The sequence below is a fragment of the Lissotriton helveticus genome, chromosome 10 (genome assembly GCF_964261635.1).
Source record: "Lissotriton helveticus chromosome 10, aLisHel1.1, whole genome shotgun sequence".
Classification (NCBI taxonomy): Eukaryota; Metazoa; Chordata; class Amphibia; order Caudata; family Salamandridae; genus Lissotriton; species Lissotriton helveticus.
The window spans coordinates 795,169,076-795,189,395 of NC_136071.1; the positions used below are offsets into that span (position 1 = coordinate 795,169,076).

A 20,320-nucleotide genomic window follows, 5' to 3' on the forward strand; every position below is an offset into this window, starting at 1 on the left:
AACCATCAGTGGACTACACCATTGTCTCATCTTGGCTCTATGCACATAAGTTACAAATTCAACCCATTTTGGGGCATTGTTGGGAATACACTATTATGTATTACCATTATTCTTTTTCACTGTATACTGCTAAGTCAGGTAGCGAAGCACAGAAGTAGGACAGAATCTTCAGCATCAACCTGCGAGCAATATATCTGTATACAGCAGTCGCTGCAACCGTTACATATGTTGGTTGTGTGAGGGCGTTGGAGGGGGGTAGAGCTTCAACTACAGGACCAAAAACGTAGGAGAAGCATCTGTTGCAAACATTTACCATAATAACTTCCCCATTTCAACCAGCACCTTTTGCCATAGTGCAAAAAAGTAAGTGTAATTCATTTATGAGGTGAAAAACATATGGCATGCGGAAGCCCACAAATTAAACAATTTGGCTCTATCAGACTAACATAATCCACAATGGCATTTTGACATCCATATCTCCCTGCTCAGCGTCCTACCAACAAACCAAGGTAAGCACAAAAAAAAAGCTCAAACCTTTAGATCCTTCAAAGACATCATAAAGCTTGAACTCATCTCTCATCCTAATATGTCTATGTCTGAAGCCAACACTTCTAAATCACATGAACACATGAACACTTTTTTGGAAAACTATGTCAACATCTAAGTCCTAATAAAAACACAAACGTGCAAGATTAAGCCTCCAGTACCTGGATACTCTAAAGACCTTGCTCACAATACAAACTCTCCAACAACACAGACAAAAAAGAATATGGAACAAAAACAAAACTACCGATGACTTCATGATAATGTCACTCAATGCAACATGCAGACAGTTCATCACATCAGTCAAAGCAAAGTGCTATACCAATACTACCAATTATGTCACCAACAGAAGCAGAACGCTTGTCAAGAGATCGAAGCACTGCATTAACCTCTTAAACCCCTGCCACAACCACCTCTTCCTCACTCCACAAACAACACATATCAGACACCAAGCTTGCTTCACTTTTTATGTCCACCCCATCTAGTAGAGTCCCACAATGGTCAGCCTTTAACGTCCTAACTCTCCCAGATCTCATAGACATACTCAACTCCCGCTCAACACTTCTTATGAAGATTATATCTTAACCTCGTCCTTCAAAGCACTCTCTGGGAACACTTTTTCACATCTACTCACCAAAGTCAATAACTTCCTCTCTCAAGACAATGCCCAAGAAGCTCTCAAGTCTGGTTAGATTTTCTCACTCCTTAACCCCTTCCCTGCGAGGGTAATTCCCCCCCCCCCCCGGTGCGGGGGGGCGAGCGTGGCGCTGCAGTGCTCGTGACGAGACTAGGTCATCATGAGTCACGGTGGAGCTGTGCTCATGAGGGCCTGGTCTCGTCACGACCCCGCCCACTGATTAATTCGCCCGCGCAGGAGGGGAATTAACAGCGCGTGAGAGGAGCGGCGCCGTTATGACGAGAACAACTCGTCATGAGCACAGCTCCACTGTGACTCATGACGAGCTGGTCTCGTCACGAGCACCAAGGGGTTAAGAAACTTACACTAGGCCCTGATTGTAGGATGCGCTCTAGTCTATGAGCGTGAACGCGATGACGCGTCACGCCATAGACAGGAGCGCGATGCGCGCGCAGGCGCAGTAGGCGCAAATAGGAAGGCGCGAACGGGGGAAACGGCAGTTGGCGACCGGAGCAGTCACTGTGTAGACGCTCGGCGCCCTTATGCTCCAATAACTTGTTGTTTATGAAAATAAATATATAGCAACCTCTTACCACCTGGAGTCAGTGCATTGTGTGGGCAAAGGAACATTACATTGGCGACGAGGCTGGGACCACGAACATCAGGCAGCACAGTGGTCAGGAGAGACACTCCATGACAGCCCCACACATCCAGCAGTAAGCACAACAACGAAAAAAAAGACGAGCAGAGGGCGTGGCAGCAGCAGAAAAGCACGGGAACCACCCAATCCAGCTCCAACAACCAGGTCAGTGCTGGGCTAGGGAAGGAGAGCACAGCCAGCACCCTGGCAGCCAAAAGCATCGACCCCAAGACAGAGGAAGGGGCGCAAACTGACGACCCCACGCAGAATAGAAGGGATAGCACACCAGGCAGCCCCAGAGGGCAAGGGAACACGGCAGGGAGTGCAGGAGCATCCGGTGTACCCATTCAACACAGTGCCCAGGTGGTCGACCCCAGAGGTGAGGCTAAAATGGCAAGTCAAGCGTCTGCTCTGATGGCCCCTGTCCCATTCCTGCCTAGACCGGGCGAACCACAGTTAAAATGGGAAGACTGGAAGGAGTACTTCCAAAACTATATTGAAGCACTCGAAGATGAAAACGAAGGGGCATTCACCCCGGAAAGGAAGAAGAGACTGTTACTCCACAACCTGGGCCCGGAAGGGGTGAGAGTGTTCAAGAATCTGGTGCCCAAGGAGAGGGGAGCGACTGAAACAGACGTGTTTAAAAACGCACTGGATGACTTAGACAGCCATTACCGTCCAGCAGTTTGTGTCTCCATAGACAGGTATAATTTCCAACAGCGGAAGCAGGAGGCTGGTGAATCGATTGATGATTATGTGGCGGCGCTCCGACGCTTGGCCATCACGTGCCAGTATGGAGGTCTTCAGGAGGAGTATATCAAAGACCAAATCGTCATGCACACCACGTGCAGGTCTGTCCAGGACAAACTGTGGGCGCAGAGTGAGACGTCGCTCAAAGAAGTGGTTGCAATGGTCAAAAAGGCTGAGATGTCAAGACGCGGTGCAGAGGCAGCCAAACGTGAGAACGCACCGAGACAGTTGGTCAACAAGATAGACGAGGCACCCCAGCCCGGCAAAACCAAAGGGGTGTATGGAGATCAGAGGAAGGACGCGAGATGGACAGGGAAGCAGACAGTCCGCCCTGGTCCAGACAACAAGTTTGCATGTTATAGATGTGGCAGCACGGCACATTCGGCGCAGGATAAACGCTGTCCCGCGTTCCGCGCCAGATGCTCGTTTTGCGGCCTGGTCGGCCATTTTGAGAAAGTCTGCCGCAAGAAGGGGAAGAAATCCACGGTCAAATGCGTCGATGCGGCCACAGCGGATGTCAGCGGGGAGGACGACCTGGATGACGACGACTTGGTGTTATGCATCGAGGACCAGGTACTTGAAGTGTCGGGAAAGCGAAGAGACAAGCCCCGCACGGACATGCTGATAGGGGGAGTGAAGGTACATGTGGCCGTCGACTCAGGATCTCCTTGGACCATTGTACAAAGATCCATATGGGAGGAAGACTTTGTGCCTGTGGTGGGGCCAGACCTATGGCCGCCAGACATCAGACCCATCTCGTACACGGAGAATGCCATTCCCCTGGTGGGGTGCCGAGACTTCACATTCGAATTCAGAGGGAGGTCAGCCACGTGCACCCTGTATATAGCAGAGAGAGGCCCTTCGGTGCTGGGGTGGAGAGACGCAGGAGATCTGGGGATCATACTCAACCCGGGAGGAAAAGAGCAGATTCTCTTGACAGACGAGTGGCCCCTCACGAGAGGTGAAGATTGGAAGTCAGCATACCCCAAAGTTTTTGATGGCTCAGTGGGAAAACTGGACAAGTTCGTTCACAAAATGGTCCTCAAGGAGGGCGCAGTACCAGTGGTGCATAAAGTCAGGAACATTCCCATGTCGACCAGCGGAGCGGTACAACAGGAACTCCGGAGGCTGGAGGAACAAGGCATCATAGAGCCGGTGGACAGTGCGGAGTGGCTATCCCCCTTGGTCGTGGTCAAGAAGCCAAATGGACAGGTTCGTCTCTGCGTTGACCTCCGCGAGCTCAACAAAAGTCTCATCGTGGAGAAGTTTCCTCTACCTAGAATCGAGGAGATGCTAGCCAAGACTAAAGGTGTGACTCACTTCTCCACCATAGACCTCACGTCTGCGTATTATCAGGTTGAGCTGCATCCATCAAGCAGAAAGTACACCGCCTTCATTACCCCATTTGGGTGCTACCAGTTCCGGAGGATGCCCTTCGGCCTGGCATCCGCGGCGGCTGTCTTTCAGAAGCTCATGCATCGGCTGTTCAAGGACATTCCTGGGGTACAGTACTTTCAGGATGACATCCTGGTGATGGGCTCATCCAAAGGAGATCACGACAGGAAGTTGCAGAGAGTGCTGGAAGTGTTGCAGAACAAGGGGCTAACGGCGGAGTGGAGTAAATGCAAGATAGGGACCCATTCGGTGACCTACTTGGGCCATGAGATCAGCACGAGCGGAATTTCACCCAAGGAACGAAATGTGAAAGCCATAAAGGATGCAAAGGCTCCCAGCTCCAAGGAGGAAGTGCGGTCGTTCCTTGGAATGGCCGAGTATTACAGTAAGTTTGTGAGACACTTCGCCACCAGGACGTACAGATTGAGGCAACTCATCAGAGACAAGACCAAATTTGAGTGGGACGCAGAAGCGAAATTGGAGTTTGACACAATCAAAGACTGCATCAGTCAAGCTGTTCCATTGCAAGGGTTTGACCCCTCGGGCCAGACCGTGGTGACCACAGATGCCAGTGATAAGGGCTTAGGGGCGGTTCTGGCACAAGTGAGGGATGATGGTGCTACTGAGACTATCTGCTTTGCTTCACGTGCGTTGTCCCCGACGGAGCAAAGGTACAGCGTAATTGAAAAAGAGATGCTGGCCGTCACCTGGGCCTTGGGCAGATTCAGGCAGTTCGTTTGGGGTACGAGATTCAAGCTGCAAACGGATCATAAACCCCTGATCAAAGTCTTAACTTCCTCGGGTCATGAGACAGCGACCCCGAGAATAGCCAAAATGACTCTGAAGCTGCTCGACTACACCTATGATGTCGAATACTTGCCGGGAACACAGAACAGGGTCGCGGATTATCTCAGCAGGGCTGCGGCGATGGATGCGGCGCCGGAGGATGCCCTGGACAAGGAGGAGATGGTGGCATGCATGGAGGATCATGAGAGATCTATAAGTGTCCAAGAATGGGAGGCCGCCTATGATCAGGACATGGAAATGGTGGAGATCAAGAGACATTTGACGTCAGGCTGGCCCGACAAAAGGAAGCTCACAGAAGGAGTACGGAGGTTCTATGAAATGAGGGAAGAACTGTCCCTGAGTGACTCGGGAGTGTTCCTCTATAGGGGCGAAAGGGTCGTGCCGCCAGATTCACTGGTACCCAGATTGTTAACTCTGCTACACGAGGGCCACCTAGGTATTGTAAAGACCAAAGCACGCGTCAAGCAGATGTATTGGTGGCCAGGCATGGACGTCCACATTGAGAGGCAAGTAAGGGAGTGCGGCCAATGCCAAGGCGCTGACAAAGTGCTTAGGCCACTCCGACCGGCCATGGGGAAGTTTGACACACCACAGGGACCCTGGGAGAACGTGGCAATAGACATACTGGGGCCGGTACTGGACAGCAAGGGAGTGAACAAGTATTTATGTGTAGTAATGGACAAGTATTCGAAATGGCCTGAGGTGGACATTCAAGAATCCATGGACACTGACACGATTTTGAGATTCCTGACGTCTGTTTTCTTAAGGGAAGGCATTCCCAAAACCATCCTCAGTGACAATGGCCCGCAGTTTGTCTCGGACAAATGGATTAGGTTCATGAGGAGAAATGGGATTGAATCTAAACACACGGCAGTGTATCATCCCGCATGCAACGGTCAAGTGGAGCGGTTCAACCGTGTGCTGATGGGCTCCATACAGGCAGCCATCACGCAAGGAAAGGATTGGGAGACCGAGGTGATGAGTATGCTGTGGTCTTACAGGATCACCCCCACGGCGGTGGGGTACAGTCCATTTCAAGTGCTGAGAGGACGGCATCCGTTCACACGGGACAATGTAGTGTGGAGGGAGAAGACCATCACCAGTAAATGGTCCCCTGCGGTGGTTCAGCACAATCTGGAAAAAGCTCAGAAGATCTATGCCGCGAATTTTGACAAACGTCGAAATGTGAAAGGAACAGAGCTGGAGGAAGGAGAGTGGGTTAAGGTTAAACTCCCTACCCTTCAAAGGAAAGGTGATAGCAAATATAGTCGGCCTCTACAAGTCAAGGAGGTGCGAGGTAGAGCAGCCCTCCTCAGCGACGGCAGGGTGTGGTCCCAAGACCGCATGGCCAGAGTGAACAAGATAGTCGTATGGCCCAAGCTGGAGGAGACAGAGACACAGAGGAACTACCAAGAGACCACGCCTCCACCTGAGCAGGGTGATGAGGTATTTCCCGAGGAAATAGGAGAGTACAGTGAGGTAGAAAATGCCAGCGCTGGGTGCGCAGTCAGAGATGACACACCTACTGGAGAAATACAGAATGGAGATCGGAGAGAGGGTTCGAGATCAAGCGGAGACAGAGAGGTGGAAGAGAACATGCCGGTAAGACACACCCGCAGTGGCAGGGCAGTTACAGTGCCCTCTAGATATAGAGACTTTGACATGAGTGGACATTGACAATAGGTTGCCACACGGGCAGCTCAGCCAGAGAACATTGAGGGATCATGGACATCTTTAGAGTTTACAAAGTTAACTTTGTTCGTTGTTAAAAAGGGGGAGATATGTAGGATGCGCTCTAGTCTATGAGCGTGAACGCGATGACGCGTCACGCCATAGACAGGAGCGCGATGCACGCGCAGGCGCAGTAGGCGCAAATAGGAAGGCGCGAACGGGGGAAACGGCAGTTGGCGACCGGAGCAGTCACTGTGTAGACGCTCGGCGCCCTTATGCTCCAATAACTTGTTGTTTATGAAAATAAATATATAGCAACCTCTTACCACCTGGAGTCAGTGCATTGTGTGGGCAAAGGAACATTACACTGATGACCTCACCAAATACCGGAACATTACTCACCTTAAAATAGATCAGCAAGATAATTGAAAAAGCCGTCTATGTTCAACTTCAAGATCATTATCAATGACACCATCTCCTGCACAGCTACCAGCCTGGTTTCAGGTCATGTTGCAGCATGGAGACCGCAACCTTGCACATCAGAGACTATACCCTCTTCACTGCTGGTGAAGACGACCTTTGCCTCCTGATATTGCTCGACCCCTCATACAGACACCGTCTGGCTCACATGGGCACGTCTAGGTCCCAAAAGATCCTCACCGCCTGCAGAGTCCCCAGGTTTCCATATTGTCTCCTTTCATTTACAACCACTAGATGGAGCCGCTTGGGGCTTCGCAAATAACAATGCAAATATGTGGCTCGACCTTATTCAGGGACAAGATGGTAGGGGTACATACAGTATTCAGGAAAATAGTAGCCCTCATTTACCAAGGATTTGACTATTTATTTTATATTGTTACTTGCATACCTTTTCCAGCATATCCTATCTCCTTTCTTTATTAAACAATGTTTACAGTCTCTTATATGTGAGGCAAGGTTTTTGCTTCCACAGTGAATAGACGGACACACATCAATATATATAACAAAACAATGAGATTCTGTACATATTATGCAAAAATACCCTTTAAATATTTTATTCCATGCGCATATTTAACTCGCATGCTGCGCGAATTTCCAAGCAGTGCGGGAGTTTTAAAAAGCGTATGCGATTAGGACAGCCCCAGCCGCTGTGCGCACACGCCCACCATGACGCATGACGGCTGGGAGCCGTCCCGAACAATGAAGGGGGTAACACCAAGGGTCATACTTTGGAGGAAAGATTTAGGCAAATACATTCAATGTCCTCAAGTTTCCCCTTTCAGCCTTAAACAGGACTCGTGCTGTTTAATAGATGTCATCAATATAGACTGACAGTTCCTCAGTCTCTCTCTTGGATCTAAAACAAACTTGAGAAGCAGCTAGAATTGTTCTGCCTAAGTAGTGTAAAACTGTAGTCAAATCTACAGCCCAAGAACGACTCTGAGTCCTTACAGCGTGCAAAATGCTGCTTCCCAAGCTGCATCTATGATTCTGGAACCGTTCGTCGTTGTAACCCTCTGAAGCCCATTGCTACAGCTCTGGAATCCTCCCCTCAAACGCCAGTTAGTCAGTTTTACTAGACTGCTTGTAATTTATTCTCCTTTGTGGTTTTTGGTTCACCTTTTTTGCTAATGAACTGTTATTAAGAGAATTACCTATTTGATACTAACTTGCTTTGATCTCCATTATTCACCAGGGGCATGATTACAACTTTGGACGAGAAATTAATTCCACAGAGTTCATTGCGAGGTTGGTGATGGCTGGAAATATTCAACTGAGAGGGTTTTGGGTAACCATCAAAACACCAATATTATAATTTAACTGACATAAAATACAGTCGTTAAATATTTGAAGCAATCCTTTCAGCACCAGCAAAGCACTGGTGCTTTTCAAAACACATCTGCCCTATTTCCCACTTCCAAACAGGAAATAAGAATAAACGAATAGAAGTCAGGGGGGTTTCAAGCGGGTGGCAACATGCAATATACTCCTCATCTTTCTATTTGTAGTGTTATATTCTCATGAACAGCAGAAGCATAATAAATTGTGCTGCCGTCCAAACAAACACCACCTGCTACTCTTACTTGCTTCCAGATGTTTCAGCCTAGTGGGAAGAAATGAGTAGAGCACTGGACATGCCTGGACACATTTTCAAGACAATGATCCGCCCATCTGCTCTATCTACTTATGGCTTCCACTATCCACATTTATACAGAATGAAATACATTTTGATTAATCAAAATAAGAATGTACCTTGTGAAAACACTGCATACGAAGTTTAGTTTTTTAAGTAGACGTTTGCAGTATGACCTATCAATTCGAAGCTAAATACCATTTAGGAGCCGGCAGGTTGTAAAGCTGAATTGCTGTTCTGTAGATGTCGTTGTTGAAACTACAGTACCTACATTCTGGCAGGGAGATAACTACTACTATCCTAAATGATAGACAAGGTAGTAGGTCTATGGTTAAACTGTTGTGTATATCACATCTAAAGTCGGTTTATGAAAAAGGCTTTGTGATCACAGTAAAAAATGCATAATTTTAATAATGAAATGGAATTTGAATGCAGGGAAGGAGCACAATCACTCTCCTTATTCACTTCCAACCTCATAACATACATACCTATCATGGAGTGTATACAGAGCTCTGTAATCACACTACTATTGCTCTATGCACTTCTTCCAGGACTATCTGAATTACGTTTTTAAACCCCAAATGCATAAACTGGTGCAAAGCGTTCGTTTATGCATGTACACCAAGGCAGCGTTAAGGGCAACATTACAAAATATGACAAAAAAGGCAGCAATCGTCTGCCCAGGCTCACATCATCAGTGTGTGCACCAGTGGCATATCGAAACTTGAGGGAGCCCCCCTGCTAAGTGCATGCATGGAGGGAGCCAGCCCTCCACACTCCAGGCCCAGACAGGAGCTCTCATGCCCACCTGTGGACAGTGCCGGAGGGGCCCCCATGGAGCACGGGAGGCCCCCTGTTACGTCACTGGTGTGCACCACGCTTGACAGTGGCCAGCACTATTTCATTGAGGCACAGATACCCGCTGCTCCACGAGCAGCTGCTGCCTGCCACCTCACAACTAAAGTTTTAAGGATCTCCTTGAAGAAGGAGTTTAATCATTCTAAACACACTGATTGTGTATGCCTGTCTCTTTGATTACTGCTTAACCTTTTTGCCTAGTAGGCTAATGTAAACACCCTATCACCAAAGACATTGAGGAATAGGTAAAGCAGAACTCCAGAAGTACTACTTCACATACTACAAAATGCAATTCACAAACCCAAGACCAGAGATTTCCACCTCTGCTTATCCATTACTTTCGGTGCCTAGTGCTGCGCCCTGGTGGCTGAGATGATCACACACATAAGTGTAGGATTTAGTATTAAATGTGAGAGGGACAAGGGGGAGTGGTGGGAAAAGGGGAATTACTACAAAATAGGTGGGGTCTAGGGAAAGAAGGAGTATAAGTAGGGAAGTGCTGATATAGAACACAAAGCCATATAAGAGTATAATCGCTAATTCAAAATTATATTTTTAATGTAACAATAGACATAAAATTGGAATAAATGAAATTACATTTTAACTTAGTTTAAAACGATAAAAAAATTAAAACCATAACTTATAACCATGTTTGTTACAAATTACATACAAATGCAGTGAGGGTGGATGATTGTACTTTTAGAGAATTGTTAAAAAATTATATTTTAAAAATGAATTAATAAATTAATACCAGGTTAATTTTAGGAGGTAATGGGTTATATATTTTTCTGTAAGTAGTTCTAGGTTCACATTATTTGTTTAAAATGTATGTTCCATTTTTATTTTACATTAATTTGATTTCTGTTTAAATAAAGATAAATAAAACTTCCCTGTGTTTTGCAATAGGGAGATTTCAATCCCGGTGGAGGAGATCGCCACAAAAAGAAGAAAAGTTGCTAACATGAACTTTCATATATAAATACAGTCGCAGAAGTCTCCCCTCACCCCTCATAAGGGGGCGGAAGCTTTTAAGTCAACACCTGGGAGTAAAACTATACACGGAAATGGTAAACATAAAAGAAGTACAGATTTACACCAACGTGTAATTGTAGAGCTACACGTGAGTGATCTACAAATCCAAACTTATCTTTGTGAATCTGGCCTTAGGTGTGCCTTTGAGGTAAAAAAAGAAAATGGAATACTACCACGTTTAAAGTGGGTGCTGAATTTCTCTGTGGAGATATTGTTTTAAAAAGTATAAATGAAGATTTTCATGAAACATAATCAGTCAATCAGTGTTCTTTTAAAGCGCAACTACGCACCTGTGAGGGTCTCAAGGCGCTGGGTGGGGGTGGGGGTGGTGGAGACAACCGTCTGCGGTTCAGGTTAAGAGCCAGGTCTTGAGGTCCTTCCTGAATTTCGGCAGTGATAGTGATTGCCCGAGATGCAGAGGCATGCTAACTGTTCTGTGTCGGTCAATCCGCATGAGTGAGAATGATGCAGCAGGTGCACTCATAATAAAAACTTAATTTTAGGTCTCCCATCCAACACAGTACATGCGTTGTCTCTAGTTTGACTTTTGTCTTCTAATAGTGGGCTCAGACACTGTCCATTGCTTACCATTTGTTGGCTTCATTGTCACTCTCATTTGCTTGCTTCTCTTGGTCATCTGCCATAGGCTTCCTTCCTCTTCCTGAGTTTATCCCTCCCCTGAAGCATGGATACATTACTTGTGTCCTTTAACTGCTCATTTTTTTAAGTGGCTACTTTGTTTTGTGTTTAAGCAATCTACGTCACCCTCCTGCACTCCTCCAGCCAATCCTCTGCTGTCCATCTGATTACCCCATCATCTTCCTGTCACCCTCTGGTGTCTGTCTGCTAGCCCCTAGTACATCCCTCCTATCATTTGTTGTCCATGCGTTTGCTCCCATCCCCTCTCTCCAGCCCACCACTGTCCGTCTGCTTGTCCCACCCATTCCGACCATCCTCTGTTGTATATGTAGACCCCCACCCACTCTCCAGCCATTGTGTGTTGCCCCCCACATGCGCTCCTTCTGTTGTCTATGTTGCTTTACAACATAGCTAAGTAAACATTAACATCATCAGTATCTCTTGTAAGAGACACCTTTTGGCTTTGCTAATGCTTGTTTTATATAGTGCTGCTTCGCAACACGTTTCTGATTTGTAAGCTCTGTAAATAAGAGGTTTTTCTATCACTCAATTTAATGGCAATCATTCTACCGACCTTCAGAAAAAATTAGGGCTGGGGTTACTTCCTTCCGGCATTATTGAAATATACAGATGTTGTGCAATTCCATAACTACTCTCTGGTGCACCAGTTGTCGCAAAACGTAATGTACAACCAAGTGTCTGATTATATTTTGTCACCGCAATGCATAGCGTGAGTAGTTACAAAATAACAATCGATGCAGAATAGTATATTACACAAATGTACAAGCATGTTCTGCCACTAAAGTCCAATCCGTAAAAGCTTAGCAATAGGTTGCCAGAATGCTACATGTATTGAGTCCATTGAAACACTACACACATGGACACAATGTCTTGAAAATACAATGGCAAAACGCATCACAGATGGCAGTCACAGGCAGCCCAATAATCCATAGGCGTTTTTCCCTCTAAACCTAAAAGTTAGATGCAGAGGTTGCAATAATGAATAGCTCACCTGCAGGCTGTGGAGGCAGTTTGAGGAGTTACTGGAGAGGCTGTGTGTGGGCGGTCAGTAGAAGAGAAGGATGGAGGTCAATGTTAATGTTAACAACTGATCTATATAAAAAATGGGTTTCCAGGCTAGTGAGACATCTACGGCGTACTACTGTAAGTAGCTACCAGCCAATAGTAATTTTACTGTTTCTACCAATAGCATGTGTGGCTATTAGTAGTTGGCCGTCTGAAGGACGGGCTTGCGAAGCAGACATCCTACTGATATTAATTCTGCCAAACACACTATATTTTCCAATCCAGGACTCCTAGCTTATGTCCTCTTGTAACTGCAGTCTATAATGAACTTTGACGCCGTAGAGTCCTCCACTGCACGACACCGCGCCAAGTTGTGTCATTTTGGGACACTTCCTCAGTACGCGTTGTTCCTGTGCTCCAGGAGGACACTTGGAGAATAAGCCCCTGTGCTGGGCAGAGCTCTAAACAGAAATCGGATTAAAAAGATTTGCAAGGCCTTCTGTTCCAACCAGAACCTACTAAAGGAAAGCAAATGGCTTCTGTCAGTCGGAGACTGCCATGTGCTCACACACTGGAATTGCTATCATCCCTCCCTTAAAGTACCTTCTTCTCTTACACTGGTAAATTATCACAAAAAGGGATACGTCACTGAATTTAGCCAACTGGTGTGGTAGCCACAGTTCCTACTGGCAGAATAATCCAGTGTAGGTCCACAAGACAGGCATCCACACCAGATTTTTAGGATATGAATGTAAGGTAAATGTACATATATTTAATTTAAATGAAGCTTACTATTGGAAAGCAGCTTTGTTGAAAATCCGACGCAGCTCCTGAACGCAAGGTGAATGCTCACTACCACACCCCTGGATTTCATGAGTACTTGCCTGTCATCAATTCTCAATGTCCCCAAAGTATTTCCCAACTTTGAAATGCGCGTCTGATCTGTTTGCATAAAACAGTTAACTATAAACAAAGAGGCAATAAAAACGCACATTAGCTCCACAAGGGCCAGCTTCAAATACAGAAGCCCAGTTCTGGGAGGGGCTCACATCACAGAAATACTTTTCCTGTGAAAAAAAAGTACAGTTTGAACTTCGAAGACAAATCGTCTTTGTGAACCCATGTACTTTTGTGTGGCACCATTGTGTTTGATGAAGCGTTCAGTCATGCACTGCTGCCCTGCCCTCACTGGGATGGATCACGCTGCAATGTTTCACACAAGAAGATTGCAACAGTAGTAAGCACTATATAAATGTAATCACAATACAATACAGTGCAATGCATGAGGCTATGCACCGCAATAACCGTGTGCGAGAGCAGAGGGTTGGAGAGGAGTGAGGGTACTGATGCAATACATGCAGAGACAACTCTGGCAGGCATGGGAGCTTGCACCAAACTCTCTTCACATGCACGGACACTTGTTATACTTCTTTTCGTGAACAAAAAGAGGCGCGCCCCCTAAACAAGGCTGCCCTATTCCTCTCAGCGATACCGCTGTCCACTGCACCCTTCCTGGGCTGTGCAGGTTGTCACTGTACGTCTCACAATTACAAAGAAGAAAATAAACACAAACGGCGCGATGCGAAACGCAGCTGATAACTGCCATTTCGTACCCTGTGAATGCCCTTAAAGCAGAGCAATGCAGCGAAAGAAAAAACAACACGCATCCCACAGCTCGGAAACTAGCCACCGCTGCCCATCAGAGGCGTGCGAGAAGTAGAAGGGGTTAACGGCTTACCACCAGGCGGCTGCCGTGCGTCCTCGTGCATCTGCCCGTCCCGCGGCTGCCTCTCAGTGTGGTGATAGAGCCCAGCCTGAGCTCCCGCTGAGACTGAGCATGCCTAGTGCAGGAACTGGGAGCGCGAGCTCCCCGCCTCCGCCAGCCTCCAGAGAGCTCGCGCTGCCTGGAAGTTTTAGGGAGGGCGCTTGCTTCCTGATTTCCGCACAGGTGTCTTTCAAATATCGTAATAAATAAAGGCTGAAACGGCCTTTCTAGGCACGGCCACGCCTGATCAGCAATCCGGCGGAATCTTTCCACATTATCGCTTCTCCGGAGTTTTTCGTCATGTGAATTAGCTTAACCGCCGGATTAAAAACATTCTTGTTATGGTGCTTCAACCGGGAAAAATGACCTTCAAATGTTAATCTTTTCGCAAACAAGGTCGCTGCAGCTGGGGGCGCACTCCGCGGGTTCCTTCGAGGGGGTGAGGCATTGATTTGGGTACAGTTAATTTGTAGTCTTCCAAATTATAGCTCATTTTTAGAGCAATGTCTGTTGTTTCACGTTGCTCTAGGCTGTGCCCGCCTAGGTGGATTTCCGCGGCAGCCCTCCCACTACGCACTCCGGCCCCCCAATGAAGAGAGTGCGGAAAGACACGTTTTCCAGGGAGAAAACATTCCTGGCAGGAAACTGTGGCAGGAAGGCGATCAAACGCTGGATTCAGACAAGTGTGGGTGGAATCTTGCAAACTCTTCAAGAACTGTTCAATGACTAATCTACCTCCTTATCACTACCCCGGGAGTAGTCCAGTTATCTGTCTTTCCTTCTAGCAGTGTTATCATCCGCACTATTTGACTCTCTGAAAGGGAGAATCTTATAAGGAGACATCAACAATCTCACCGGGTCCCCCTCGATCTGGGAACTAGCACAATCTTGTACTCCCGAGGAAACACTGTCAGTTTGTAGGGGAAAAAATTATGATAGGGCATAAACATAGGAAAAGAATGAGATTTAAGGAACTAATTGCAGGCTAAATATCTGCAAGACTACTCCTGTCGTAAACACTTTACAAACCCCTAGTTCCAAGCCTGCGTGGATTTACAAATACATGTAAACAAATGCCTCAAAGATCCACAATACCAGTACTGAGAATTGAAACAGTAGTTGTTTTTATGTTCATTGGTCGACAGAAATAGAAAGTGGTACTCTCAATGAAGTTTCTGAATCATATTGAGACCAAATTTACAAAGCAAAGATATGGTTTGTAAGGGAGTGAGGGGTCACACAGGGATGGCCTACGCAGAGCAGCTAAATAATGACACCACGTTCTGTGAATAGTCTCTTGGACCGGAAGCCACGAGGGACCTCCGGCCGTTTATTTATCTACTTCTGGCCACGCCTGGCCAGAAGGTGCTACATAGTGTGTGGGTGCTTCCGGGTCTCAGCCGAGACCCGCGAAACACTAGAGGGGCTACATCCCTTCCCAAGTTGGTAATTGTTCCGGGAGCTTTCACACAGTCAACATGCGAAGTCGGCCAGTCGCTGACTTGGTCTTGGATTCGGCCTTAGGTTGTGACGACCCTGACCCCGAACCGTCGAGGGCTCCGGTTCTCTTCTTGCCGGAGATGGTGGGGTGATCTCAGGCCCACCCTCAGCGTCGGGATTACCTGTGTCTTCTGACTGGCTCGCAACTTCAAGGGTTGACCTGGCGTCAACTCCCATGGAATCCGTCTCAGGAGGGATGCGTTTGAACCATGACACATTCCTGGTCACCTCTTCTCCATTTCTCTGTGCGGTCACAGCTGTGCCTTTGGTCGCTTTGATGGTCCATGGTTCTGGTTCATACGGGGTCCGGAATTTTCCTCCCGGTCTCTGTGTTTGTATCAATACAGCATCTCCAGGGCCTAGTTTTCTTTCTCTTGCTCGCCTCCGTCGGCTCGCCCGATCGTTGGTCTTCTTTCTCCTTTCCTGGGTGGCCGCGGGCACATATGGTTCAGGTGCCCAGCTATCCGCCATCGGCAGTAGATCTCGTCGGGGTCCCGCAAACATTAAGGACCAGGGGGATCTTTGCGTGGTGCTGTGCGGAGTGCTTCTGTACTCCCTCAGGAAGTGCTGGAGTGCCTTTTCCGGGTCTGCCCCCTCAGCCATGGCTATTCTTAGGGTCTTGTTGACAGTCCTCATAAACCTTTCCGCCTCACCGTTGGCCTGAGGCCATTGAGGCGTGACTCTGTGGTGCTTTACTCCCAGGCTGTGCAGGAATTCCCTGAAGTCACTACCTTGGAACGGCGGCCCATTGTCTGTTTTGATCAACTGAGGAATTCCGAACATAGCAAAGACTTTGCTGAGTATCGGTTGTACATTTGCGAAACTGGTAGATGATGCTACTTCCACTACCGGGTATTTAGTATAGCTGTCTATCAAGACTACTGTCACTCTCCCATCCGGGAAGCTGCCAAAATCCAGGCTGAGCCATGTCCAGGGTGACGGAGACGGGTCCTCCGTGATAACCGGTGCTGGTGTCTCCGGTAGACTAGTGAGCTGACACGCTCGGCAGTTTCGTACTACAATGTCGACTTTCTCATCCATGTTGGGAAACCACACTTTCGCCCGCATCGGTGCCTTCATTCTTCTCGTTCCTTGATGACCTTCATGAGCTAGCACGGTTGCCTGATCTTGTAAACTGATAGGGATAACTACTCTTGACCCTCGAAGTATTAATCCATTACCAGCTTTGCTGAGCTCGTTGTGTATCTTCCAAAACTGCGACAGGCGTGCGCGGTCTGCGTCATTCCAGCCACTGACGTTGCGCAAGAAGTTCTCCCATGACCCAGTTTCTATTGCTTCCTTTACTCTTGTTACTACGGCATCATTGTCATATTGGGCTACAATAACATCTGCTGCTAGCGCTTGAGGGCATGATAGTTGAGAAACCATGTCCACAAATTCTTCTGTTAATGCTTCCTGATCCATCACTACACAGGTTTCACCCGGGGGATGTCTTGGCAGGAAGTCCGCTGGGTTTTTCGCCCCTGGTCAATAGACGAGGTCCATTTGATAGTGTTGGACCTGGATGGCCCATCTCTCAATCCGAGGCGGGGGATGTGGAGCTGTTCCTTTAAACAATGGTATTAGTGGCTGAGGATCGGTGACCATCCGGAACGGATGGCCCGTTATGTACAGATGGAAGTGATTGCAGGCCCATTTCACCGCTAACGCTTCTCTCTCGATCTGTGAGTATCTGGCCTCCGTGGCAGTAAGGGCTTTACTGGCAAACGCTAAGGGGACCCACACTCCCGGTTCCGCCTCCTGCGTTAGGAGCGCCCCCAGACCTACCGGGCTGGCATCCACCAGTATTTCTGTCTGTCTCGCTGTGTCAAAATACGCCATTGTTGTACTGTCTAGTAGCGCTGCCTTCACCTTGTCAAACGCTTCGGCTTGCGCCTGGGACCACTGCCAGGGATTCTCTTTTTTCGTCAGATTTCTCAGGGGTTCCGCTATGGTGGCCAGCTGAGGTATGAAATGGGCACAGTATTGCGCCATGCCCATGAAGCTTCGCACTTCCGACGCTGTAGTGGGGGCTGGAGCACACTTGATGGCAGACGATTATCGGGGGTCTACCCTGACTCCCTCCGAGTCAAAGACATATCCGAAAAACTCTATGGACTGCTTAAAGTACTGGCATTTCTCTTTGTGGAGTGTGACTCCAAAGTCTGACAATCTCCTAAGCGTGGCTTTCAATCTTCGATGGTGCTCCTCACTTGTCTTTGCGTGGATCAGTATGTCATCACTGACGTTTAGTACTCCCGGCAGTCCTGACAAGATTTCCTTGATCGCGTTCTGAAAGATTTCCGCAGCCGAGGTTATTCCGAAGTTTAGTCTCTTATATCTTCTTAGACCTAAATGCGTAGAGAACGTCGTGATATAGCGGCTCTCTTCGGCCAATTTCAGCTGATGGTAGCCCGCATTTAAGTCTAGTTTGGAGAACCACTGGGCTCCGTTCAGGTCCGTTAAAATATCATCTACTGTGGGCGTGAGATGCCTCTCCCTTTTGATCGCCTTGTTGGGCATCCGCATGTCGATGCATATCCGTATTTGGCCTGGCTGCCGGGGTTTCTCAGCAATCACCATCGGTGAAACCCATGGCGTTGGCCCCGTCACCTTCTCTATCACACCTTGTTCCTCTAACTTCCTCAGTTCCTGCTCAACTGCTGATCGAAGATGAAACGGGATTCTCCGATGTCTCAGTGCTATGGGCTGTATGGCCTTGTCAATGTGTAGTTTGACTGGTGGTCTTTTAATGGTTCCCAGACCTTGAAACAATGACGGAAACATTTGTAGAATTTCCTCCGTATGCAGTGCCTTAACTGCATTAGCGAAAGCAATTAGCTTGAGGTCTTCAGCTGTGTGACTTCCGACCAGCAAATCTGCCTCTCTGTCTATAACATGAAACGTGGTCGTTAGCTCCTGATCCTCTGCTCTGACTTGTACAGTCATTTTCCCTCGCAAAGGCAGGGGTGTCTTGCTGCCATACGTCAGGATTCGAGCTTTCGATGGCACTAGTTGTGGCCTAGGTTGTAGCGCCTTGTAATGCTGAATGCCCATCACATTGATCGTGGCTCCTGTGTCTATGACTCCAGTGACTGTCGATCCATCAATTTGAATCTGACATTTCGGTTGCGGTCTCCGTCTTCTCTTGAGTTCGCTCACGAACGAGACGTAGTAGCATTTGTCTTCATCCTCGGTCGATGAATCGTCCAGCCGCTGTGGGTAGCGGGCTTGTGTTCTAGCCCCTTTCAAGTGGTGAGCTTCTTCTAGGGCCAGTTGTCTGACTGCTTTCGTCTGTGTTTTTCTTCCTGCTGTTCCGTGTCCTCGAAAGTTTCCTCTCGCACTACTCCTGCAGACACTGGCAAAATGGTTTAGTCCTCCGCACTTGGCGCATGCCTTGCCTCGTGCTGGGCAGCCATCTTGGTTGTGTTCTTCATATCCACAGGATCCGCATGGCGTGCGGTGTGGCGTCCTGGTTGGCCATCTTCCTCGTCCTCCTCGGCCACTGCTCCGCACTGCATCCACCCTTTCCGTCTTTATTGTGACCTCAGTGTTTGCTGTTGGGTTTATGGCCGCCTCCATCGCTGTGGCTCGCGCATCGGACAGCTCGTGAGACCTGGCTAACATTTATATTTCGTCCAGTGTTATTCGGGGTTGTCTCAGTATTAGTGTCCTGAGGTGTTTGTTCTTGCAGCCTTGAATCAACTGCGCCGTTACTTCTTTTGTTTGATCGTCATCGGGACATGTACTTATTAGCTCCCTCAACCTCGCATGGAAGGCGTCCATCGTTTCTCCATCTCGCTGTCTTGACTGCCTGAACTTGAAACGTTCATAATGGGGATTTAACTGAGGGTCAAAATGTGCATTTAATGCTTGTACTGCCGCATCATAATCCGTTGCTACCCCCGTGTTTGGCAAGTGCGTGAATAATTTGTAGAGCTCATTCCCACCAAAATGCAGAAGCAAAGACCTTTTCACCTCGTTGTCCTTTTCCCTTGTGGCGGTGAAGTAATTGTTCAGTCGACTTAGCCACACCGTCCACCTTGGTGCCGCCGTCCCTGGGTCAATTAGTGCACTTAACGGTGGTATGGGATTAATCTGCGAGTGTGGCGACTGTTGGACCATTGGTCCTGCTGCTGGTCCTGCCGCCTGTGCCGGGGCTGCTGCTTGGGGTGCTGCTGCTTGCTGTGTTCCCCCTTGCGCTGCATTGCCTTGGACAACAGACATTGTTACTGTGGCTGTGCTCTGGCGCGGTAACCTTCTTCTGCTGCTTACACACTGTGACTTTATTGCATGTGTCTATGCTTGTTCCCTTTACCCTTTCTTAGCTTCGCTTATTTTCTTTATATTTTTCAATTGCCAATCACCACTATCCGTAATGCAGTGCAACACCAGGTCCTACACTTGCATTTGCCAATGCTTGATTTCACAGGCTTTTCCCAGTTCTTTGTTTTCCAGCCTCTACGATCACTTCGATCGCCCTTGTCCGCTGCTCGCTGGCTTCACACGCTAGTACAGAGCATTCAGAGTACCTCTTCTCCATTCACCGGAGCTGCCGCTTCAACGCCCCGTGGAAGGCCTCGTCACGTGTCTTCCTCGTCAGGGCCAGCTTCGCACGCACTGCGCATGCGCCCGCTACACGGCCTTGCAGCCGGGCCTGTTGCTCGCTCGGTCCGCCGATCGCTGTGTCTCCCGCTTCCCTGGAGTTCCTTGCCTGCTGGTCCCTCATGCAGCTCACCACACGCTGCTTACCGGTGAAGGCAGACACAGCGGCCGCCACCGAAACAGGTACCACCTCCTTCCTTCGGCCCCACGTGTAAACCGGCGGCCACGCAGTAAAGCGGCGCCGGCGGTGATTCCTCACTCCTCCGTCTGATCCTGGGTTCCACAAGGCAAAAGTCGCCACCTTCGTCGCCAGTGTAAGGGAGTGAGGGGTCACACAGG

The 20,320-nt window shown here is 48.3% G+C and overlaps 1 protein-coding gene across 2 annotated transcripts in view; it reads right to left on the reverse strand.

The window, feature by feature from the left end:
• The window catches only part of JCAD (junctional cadherin 5 associated), a 408,227-nt gene extending 393,904 nt beyond the window's left edge, over positions 1-14,323 (reverse strand). The window contains exon 1 of one of the 2 annotated variants that reach the window (XM_078663385.1): positions 13,853-14,323. The gene's annotated coding sequence lies outside the window, so the exon portion shown is untranslated. Of the gene's footprint in view, positions 1-13,849 lie in introns of both variants that reach the window. The other variant, XM_078663386.1, reaches the window with a different exon arrangement.
• Positions 14,324-20,320: the final 5,997 nt, after the last annotated feature.